The sequence below is a fragment of the Larimichthys crocea genome, chromosome XX (genome assembly GCF_000972845.2).
Source record: "Larimichthys crocea isolate SSNF chromosome XX, L_crocea_2.0, whole genome shotgun sequence".
NCBI classification, from domain to species: domain Eukaryota; kingdom Metazoa; phylum Chordata; class Actinopteri; family Sciaenidae; genus Larimichthys; species Larimichthys crocea.
The window spans coordinates 16,499,934-16,509,794 of NC_040030.1; the positions used below are offsets into that span (position 1 = coordinate 16,499,934).

At 45.8% G+C, this 9,861-nt stretch overlaps 2 protein-coding genes and 1 long non-coding RNA gene across 3 annotated transcripts in view; 2 read left to right on the plus strand and 1 right to left on the minus strand.

Moving 5' to 3' along the window:
• Positions 1-9,861, plus strand: part of herc56.1 (HECT and RLD domain containing E3 ubiquitin protein ligase 56.1) — an 820,440-nt gene that overhangs the window by 720,137 nt on the left and 90,442 nt on the right. The window lies entirely within an intron of this gene.
• The window catches only part of parvaa (parvin, alpha a), a 32,682-nt gene that overhangs the window by 14,241 nt on the left and 8,580 nt on the right, over positions 1-9,861 (minus strand). The window lies entirely within an intron of this gene.
• LOC113744079 (uncharacterized) lies at positions 911-1,507 on the plus strand. The gene is made up of 3 exons (XR_003461284.1): positions 911-938; positions 1,035-1,095; positions 1,474-1,507. It is a non-coding gene; the product is annotated as an uncharacterized LOC113744079 (long non-coding RNA).

Here is a 9,861-nt window from a genome sequence, read left to right on the forward strand (position 1 = left end):
GACATTGAACATGGGGACTATGGAGAACGGACTCACTTCTGGAGCCAGCCTCAAGTGGACGTTAGAGGAACTGCAGTTTGTGGAGTTATTTGTAACAGTTATCACATGAACAGTTTATTTGTCTTTTTCTTTCTCTGCCGTCTTGCCGTACGTCAGGCGCAAAACACGTTTAGGTGTGAGAAGACAACAGATATGTGATGGCACCCTTAGGCTGACGAATTCACACCACACACACACACACACACACACCACACACACACACAACACACTCTCGTTTTCCCTCCTGTGAGGCTTGTCCTGCAGCCTGAGGGCAGCAACGAGGGAGATAACAGCAGGCCCAACAAACACAAACACACACATTTTGTCACGGTAGATGGATACACTGTTAATAACACACACACACACACACACACACACACCTGAGGCTCACCAACACTCACATGGTCACAGTGGAAATACGGTTATTACCACACTACCAGACCGTTGCCCAGACCTGCCTGCCTTTGCCACACAGATTACACCATGAACACGTTGACAGTGTATCCAGGAGTGTGTGTGTGAGAGGCTGCCATGTCTTGCTGGCCTGCCCACCGCGATATCTCTTCCTCGGGGAGGCTCACTGCAGCCCCCCCCCACCCTCCAGCAGCGACATCCTCCAAAGTGCTAACATTGTAATAACGGAGCGGAGAGCCGCCATTCCCATAGAAGAGCCGCCGTCTTCATTCATTGCATCAATACTCAGGATGTTGCATTGTGCTATAGTATGCGGCCATTGGGAGCGTTATACCCAGGTGTACGTGTGTTTATTGTTAATCAAATTAAGCACATTTTGTATTGTCATTTTGTGATAATCCACGACATTCCTCTGTGATTGAACTGGAAGAAGCCGCCTCTGATTTCTCCCCTCTCTCTGTTTCAGGGCTTCTCTGGCAGACATGGTACGTCCTCGCAATGTTTTTCTCAGGATCTTCTTTATTTATTTATTATTTATTCCTTGATCGATAACTCCTTTTTTTTTTTATTTGTCTTCGCAGAGCGTGAGCCTTCGACACCCTGTTCGACCACGCTCCAGATAAACTCAACGTCGTCAAGAAGGTACGTGAATCAGCCACCGCACGGAGGTCTAGCAAACGACATAAATACATACAGATAAAAGAAAAAGCCAGGCAGTCCACCGTTCATTTTCTCTTGCACGACCGTGTTGTGGGGTTCAGTTCACCGTCGTCTATGTCAAATAATCTGGGTCACTGGAATTTGGACATTTGAACATGGGGACTTATGGGGACTGACTCACTTCTGGAGCCAGCCTCAAGTGGACGCTTGAGGAACTGCATTTTTGGTACTTCGCATTGGCAGAGAAGGCAGTACAGCCACACACGTGGCGGCCCAGCGCCGCATATTTTCAGCTTTTAACTTTTGTTTTGTCGATTGTGCGTGCAGCTCTTGATCTTGATTTTTGTGTTGTTTCCTCAGACGTTGATCACCTTGTGAACAACACCTGAACAAGCTCAACCGGGAGGTGTCGAGTTGGACACACAGGACATCACACACCGACACTGGAACTCTTTTTTTTCTTGTTTACTGAGTTGAAATAATCATATCAACCTGTGTCACCAGTGTTCAGTATTACTGTATGACTCCCCATGCAGCATACAGTCTGTAGTGTTGGTGTTGTTTTCTGACTGTCAGCTGTTGTGTCTCAGTTGCAGACGGTGTTTATCTGGTGCTGCGGATGGGCTGTTGGAGGGATACTTTGTGCCGACTCTACAACTTTTTCCTCACAACCAGAGAACTTGACCAAAAGGTAAAGTGTCTTCACTTAGCTTCATGCTAATATCACAAGCTGTATCATCATTCAAGCCGACATTTAAACTGTAGCATTGATATTAGACAGACTTTAATTAAGCCAATCACAGTCAGCCTGTGAATTTTCTGCCCAGCAACCAGCTGTCGACCAATCAGAGCAACAGACAGCTGTCAGTGGAGCTGCTGAGAGAGAGAAAGCCTTCAAAGTTCACCTTCAAACAAGAGACCGCTCTGACCAAACCGTAGGTCGTATCAATGAACAGAGAGGATTTTAAGCATCCTCAGGTCTCGCTAAACGTCTACATATATAATCTGTGTGGCTAAAGTTAAAAATGTGACCCCTAGAGCGAGGTAAAAAACGGGTACGTCTGCTTTCCCTCCACAAATCTCTGCCCAGTTAATATGGAGAAATGGGGCAGTGGGTGGGTGATCCTGACACATCTGAGCTAACAGAGCCAAAACTAGAAGTCTGACAGCTTCAGCAGGTTCATGTGAGCGAGCGCACAAATTTTCCTACAATCTGATGTTCAAATATTTCTGTAGAGTGAAATTTGTGGCCGTGAGAGCAGTTTAAACATTATTTTGGGTACAGATTTTCCACTAGCGGTCACGTGACTCACTCTGCTTCCGAACATTCCGTCCATAAGCGCCCATTTAATTTTCCCGCTTTTTTTTTGGACGACTTTCCCGAACCCGTAACTGTGACGTCTGATTTTAAAGTGGAGATTTTACAGGCTCGTAATCGGGCGAACAGTGGACGAGTCTCAGACGTTTTTTTTCTTCAATTAAGCTGAAAGTCGGCACTTGAACCTCACACCCATCGCTTCATTTTTAATCCTTAGAGAGCCTAAACTAGTATCTGAGCGCTGAAGGTTTTCCTTTATTGTTGATTGAGTTACAAATAAAGAAGCAGCTCTGGCTTGTGTGCTTTATTCTTACGAAGCAGACAGTGCAGACGTATGGTGGCGAGCGTCGCCGTTTTGATGAATCCAATCTCTTCCCGCGAGAAACGGGCCGTGACCCGTCTTTGTTCGTGACTATAGTTAAGAAAACACTCTCGAATCAATACTCCATTTCTGAGAGGGCCGTGCGCTCGGAGCCAGGACTCTCCTCTCAATAGCTTGATAAATGCCATCCGTTCCCCCCCCAGAGCCCATTCAGCACCAAGCCCGCATCTCTCCTCTCTCTCTGTCCGCTGCTGGCCTCTGTAGTACTAGAGTATTCTGAACAGGCAATCGGCGGAGACACCACAGTAGCCTTTGTTTGGGTTCTGGCCAGCGCCCCTGCCAAGCTGCGAGGACAGAATGGGCACCAGTGCTACAATGTACACAACTCCACACAAACACACCATAGACACTCTGGCCCGGAAGAACCGGCACCGGCCCCCACAGCATCTGTAATCCTCCTTTTGCACAGGGAAACACTGGAGTGGCTTAGAGGCGGTATTGTGGTGTGTGTGTGTGTGTGTGTGGGCCTAGAGGCCTATCCATGATAAACCGTGCAGAAGTAGCACAAAGCATCAAGAAAAGCTTCAGCTCACAGATCTCTACGTAAGGCTCGTTTATTTTTTTTTTTGACTGTATTAGATGGCGAAGGTCACACGCTTCACACAATGAGCGCATGCGGGCGACGCTTTTAGTACATCACACACATCACACTAATACAGCTCTAAGAGCCACTCCAGTGTTTCCCTGTGCAAAAGGAGATTACAGATGCTGTGGGGCCGGTGCCGTTCTCCGGGCCCAGGAGTGTCCTATGGTGTGTTTGTGTGGAGTTGTGTAAATTGTAGCACTGGTGCCCATTCGGCCTCGAGCTTGGCAGGGGCGCTGGCCAAGACCCAAACAAAAGCGCTACGTGGTGTCTCCGCAGATTGCCTGTTCAGAATACCGTAGTACTACAGAGGCCAGCAGCGGACAGAGAGAGAGGAGCGATGGCTGGGTGCTGAATGGGCTCTGGGGGGAAAACGGATGGCATGTATCAAGCTATTGAGAGGAGAGTCCTGGCTCCGAGCGCACGGCGCCCTCAGAAATGGAGTATGATTCGAGAGGGTTTCTTAAACTATAGGTCAGAACAAAGACGGGTCACGGCCCGTTTCTCGCGGAGAAGAGATTGGATTCATCAAAACGGCGACGCTCGCAACAAAGTCGCACGTCTGCTTCGTAGATAAAGCACACAAGCCAGAGTGCGTTCTTTATTTGTAACTCAATCAACAATAAAAGGAAACTTCAGCGCTCAGATACTAGTTTAGGCTCCTAAGGATTAAAAATGAAAGCGATGGGTGTGAGTTCAAGTGCCGACTTTCAGCTGTAAATTTGAAGAAAAAACGTCTGAGACTCGTCCACTGTTCGCCCGATTACGAGCCTGTAAATCTCCACTTTAAATCAGACGTCACAGTTACGTGTTCGAGAAGTCGTCCAAAAAAAAGGGGAAAATTTAACATGGGCGCTTATGGACGGAATGTTCCGGAAGCTAGAGTGAGTCACGTGACCGCTAGAGTGGAAAATCTGTACCAAAAAAAATGTTTTAAACTGCTCTCACAGCCACAAATTTCACTCTACAGAAAAATTTGAACATCAGATTGTAGGAAATTGTGTGCTCGCTCACATGAACCTGCTGAAGCTGTCAGACTTCTAGTTTTGGCTCTGTTAGCTCAGATGTGTCAGGATCACCACACAACTGCCCCATTTACTCCCATATTAACTGAGAGCAGAGATTTTGGTGGAGGGAAAGCAGACGTACCAGTTGTTTACCTCTCTAGAGGTCACATTTTTAACTTTAGCCACACAGATTATATATGTAGACGTTCAGCGAACCTGAGGATGCTTAAAATCCTTCTGTTCATTGATACGACCTACAGTGTTGGTCAGAGCGGTCTCTTGTTTGAAGGTGAACTTTGAAGGCTTTCTCTCTCTCAGCAGCTTCACTGACAGACTGTTGTGTGCTCTGATGTGGTCGACAGCTGGTTGCTGGGCAGAAATTCCACAAGGCTGACTGTGATTGGCTTAATTAAAGTCTCTAGTAATATAATGCTACAGTTGTAAATGTCGGCTTGAATGAATGATCAGCTTGTGATATTAGCATGAAGCTAAGTGAGACACTTTACCTTTGGTCAAAGTTCTCTGTGTGAGGAAAAAGTTGTAGAGTGGCACAAAGTATCCCTCCAACAGCCCATCAGCAGCACCAGATAAACACCGTCTGCGAACTGAGACACAGCTGACAGTCAGAAAACAACACCAACACTACAGACGTATGCTGCATGGGGAGTCATACAGTAATACTGAACACTGGTGACACAGGTTGATATGATTATTTCATCAGTAAACAAAAAAAAAGAGTTCCAGTGTCGGTGTGTGATGTACCTGGTGTGTCCAACTCAGACACCTCCAGGTTGAGCTTGTTCAGGTGTTTGTTCACAAAGGTGATCAACGTCTGAGGAAACAACACAAAGTTCAAGATCAAGAGCTGCACGCACAAATCGACAAAACAAAAAGTTAAAAGCTGAAAATATGCGGCGCTGGCCGCCACGTGTTGGCTGACGCCTTCTCTGCCAATGCGTAAGTACAAAAAATGCAGTTCCTCTAACCCACTTGAGGCTGGCTCCAGAAGTGAGTCAGTCCCATAATCCCCATGTTCAAATGTCCAAATTCACAGTGACCCAGATTATTTGCACATAGGAGACGGTGACTGAACCACAACACGGTCGTGCAGAGAGGAAAATAACGGTGGACTGCCTGGCTTTTCTTTTATCTGTATGTATAAATGTCGTTTGCTCAGACCTCCGTGACGGTGGCTGATTCAGTACTTCTGACGACGTGTGAGTTTATCTGGAGCGTGGTCGAACAGGGTGTCGAAGGCATCACGCTTGCGAAGACAAATAAAAAAAAAAAAGGAGTTATCGATCAAGGAATAAATAAATAAATAAAAGAAGATCCTGAAGAAACATTGCGAGGACGTACCAGGTCTGCCAGAGAAAGCCTGAAACAGAGAGAGGGAGAGAAATCAGAGGCGGCTTCTTCCAGTTCAATCACAGAGGAAGTGTCGTGGATTATCACAGAAATGACAATACAATAATGTGGCTTAATTTGATTAACAATAAACACACGTACACCTGGGTAAACGCTCACAATGGCCGCATACTATAGCACAATGCAACCATCCTGAGTATTGATGCAATGAATGAAGACTGCGGCTCTTCTCTGGGAATGGTCGGCCTCTCGCTCGTTATTACAATGTTAGCACTTTGGAGGATGTCGCTGCTGGAGGTGAGGGGGGGGGCTGCAGTGTGAGCCTCCCCGAGGAAGAGATATCGCGGTGGGCAGGCCAGCAGACATGGCAGCCTCTCACACACACACCATGGATACACTGTCACACGTGTTCATGGTGTAATCTGTGATGGCAAAGGCAGCAGGTCTGGGCAACGGTCCTGGTAGTGTGGTAATAACCGTATTTCCACTGTGACCATGGGAGTGTTGGTGAGCCTCAGTGTGTGTGTGTGTGTGTGTGTGTGTGTGTTTTTATTAACAGTGTATCCATCTACCGTGACAAAATGTGTGTGTTGTGTGTGGTTGGCCTGCTGTTATCTCCCTCGTTGCTGCGTCAGGCTGCAGGACAGCCTCACAGGGAGGGGAAAGGAGAGTGTGTGTGTGTGTGGTGTGTGTGTGTGAGGGTGTGTGGTGTGTGGGTGAATCGTCAGCTAAGGGTGCCATCACATATCTTGTTGTCTTATCAGCCACCTAAACGGTGTTTGCCCTGAAGTACGGCAGAGAAAGAAAAAAAATAAATGTTTCATGTGAAGATGTAAATCAGTTATTTGTTGTTTACAATAAATCCACAAACGGCAGTTCCTCTAACGTCACTTGAGCTGGCTCCAGAAGTGAGTCAGTCTCCATAAGTCCCCATGTCAAATGTCTTTATATGTTAGTTCATGTTTACACGAGGCTTTGGATTCTGGAAAATGAAGAGTAGAGACCGTCCTCTAATCTTTGGAACAGATTTCTGCATTCATATTTTAAGAAGCTAATCATCCAGACGATAGCGCGGGGATGACAGCGCTCCGTACGGACTGATGCAACCGTAACCTGCCGACTTCACTGTTCAGCGATCATAGGTGGTAGTGACCGTGTTTTGGTCAAGTTTCCAAAAAAAAGCCAATCTGTGTGAAGACCAGCTGGACTCCAACGAGTCTCCATAAGTCCCATGTTAAAAACGTCACAGCAGAAATAAACATGTTTACAGCCTGGTACAAAAAACAGTTTTGGTCTCTGTAGCTAATTTCCCCGTTCATGACAACGGTACTGGGGTGAATTTTATATACAACTCACCTGTTCACATTATATAAGGCTTAAAGTTATGCAGGTTAAGAGGGTGGACGCTTGAGGCTCATTCAGCCGCCTCAGCTCTCTTCAGGCTTCAGTGCAGCGTGTTATAAAGATACTCTTTAAAACAGCATTAAATGAAATGACTGTTTTTGTGGTGCAGATGTGATAGAAAGCGGCTGTTAGCAGCAGGTTCTACTTTGCACTAATGTGTCTAAACACTGAGTCTAAATGCTACTGAGGTGTAAAAACCCAGTCTCACTCTGTGTTGCCGGGGATTTCCTCTTGGATTTGTCTGGACTGAAGGATGCCCTCTCTTTTCTGAGAGAGCACAAACAGAGAAGAAAATGAAGCGTGAAAAGCCGGAGTAGTGGAGAGCCGTGTTAGAAAAACAGCGCTGTGTTTAAACGCGACGCTACACCCACCTGGACGACCACGACTTGAATAGAAACGTGGTCCGCAATCTGATCGGAGCTCTGAAATGTTGCGAAAGCGCCACCAGCAGGTGCAGAATGGCAACTATGCTCTTAGCATGGACGGCTAACCGAGGAGACAAAAACAGAAAAACATAGTTACACACACGCCGCAGTAAACAACATCATGACCTTTTATTCATGGACAACGGCGACATGCACACACTCACTGCTGTTTCAAACTTTTTTTTAAAAAGAGTTTTACTTGTATTTTTCTCTTTTTTAAAATGTGTGTAACTGCCAAACAACAACCCACATATTTTCTATTATTTTCCACCCTTCCAGGAATTTAGAATTAAAAGTCTGAGATGGCGAGGTTGCAAAGCTTCAGCAGAAGATTTCAAAAAAACAAAATAAAACAAAAATTAAGCTTTTTTACAGAAGAAAAAGAACAGACGAACAACTCGAGTTATTATTTGTCGACGACAAAGACTGACGGCGTCTTCAGCCGCCGAACAAACAGGATTACACTTCGGACCGCGAAACAATCAATCAGTGTCTTTGATTGCAACCCGGTGGCGAAATCAGAGAGCGAGCAAAGCCTTCTAAAACCTATTAGATCCTCGCCGCGGTTAAAGAGGAGCCACATAAAGTTATTGTAAAGGGGGGGATGAAAGTGAGGCCAAACAAAAGTGAATTGATTAAAAGAGAGCTGCTCAAATAAAAGGGGCCGCAAAATCAATTACATTCCTCGTTTATTCACCGCGCTCTTAAGCATTTATGAAGACATCTCGTACGAATAGCTTTCAAGGCCAAACTTCGACCAGAGGGCACGTTTCAGAATGTTGAAATAATTCATTTGGTTCGGCCTTTCTCGCCGTCTTCAAACTTTTCTCTTTGTCTCTGTCCTGTCTTGTATTTTTCTGACGTCCTCTCTCTCTCTCTCTCTCTACAGTCTAATCTGCTTATTAGCCTTCCATCTTCTCCTTTATATACGTTACAGATAATGACATGAGTAAAAGGCGAGGCGGTGTGGTGTGTGTGTGTGTGTGTGCGGGGAGCTTGGTGGTATTTATCATTGCTCGCGTGTCAGATAAAAGAGTGCCATCAAAGGAGACGCGGAGCAGCTTATTGACATGCACGGCTACCTCTGGCTGTTGTTCCAATCTGAAAGCTTACGGTTCGATAAGACGAGCCGGTGTGACGTAAATCTGCAGGTGGAGGTCTGAAACAACAACAGTGGTAATGCTACAACCTTATGAAGTTGTTCTGTTGTATCTCAACTAGGCTTGCACGATATGGCCTGTAACAAAGATCTCGATAGGTTTAAGCGATAATCGCGATACACGATATTATCTTCGATATTTTTTGTTGTATGTTTTTGTATGGTTTATTCTAATAAATAAAATTCAGTAATTAACCTTGATAGCAGTGTAAGTGCCCCCAGAATCAAATTAGAACAGTAGATTTTACACTTGCTTTATGAGAACACACCTCTTTTTATAGCATTTTAACACTTGTCATATTTTTTTTATGAATTTTAATATATTTCATAATGTACATATGAGCCACTGAAGCATCCAGGATCGACTTATGCTTATGAGACACACTTTTTAAATCAAATTTGTAACCATTCTTCATAGTTTAGTAATAAACCTTTATAAATTTAACACCCACGTCTTATTATTTGAAAACCGGAGGGGGGGGGAAGTGTCCACACGCTTGCAGTAAGCAGCGCGGACGTTCCCAGTTTTTTCTCAAAGTATTGTGACATAAAGTCGCAATAAGGGCGCACTTGAAAATATTGGAGCAGCTGACGTGGACCACGCGAAAAAGAAGACGGCTGGCGTGGGGACCGCATTGCTCGTCGTCGGAACCAAGTCCGGGCCGTCCTCCATCTTCAATTAACTCGCTCGGGCTCTTCTCTCATCACCTATACAAAAGTACGCATGCGCGCAGGGATTTTCCTGGGTGGGCGGGGCCATGTGGCTGTGTGCGGTGAGCACACCAGGGGGGAAAGGAGAAAAAGGGGGAGGAGTGACACAGGCAAAACTCCGGAGAATTAAATGCCAACGGCTTTAAACTTTACATGACAAGTACTCGGATGGTCGCGATATAGTCCATTTCATACAATCTCACGTAGAAGCAAGCGCGATATAAGCGGTATATTCGAATATATCGCCCCCCCTAATCTCAACTTCTCCGTCCGTCCTCTTCGGGTCTCTTTCTTCTCTGCCATTATGTCTATAGAGGCGGCTGAGGCCCGGCTCCTGTTCTGGGCAACCAAACCCGTCAGCATTCCCTTAAACCTTCTTCTTCTTCCTCCG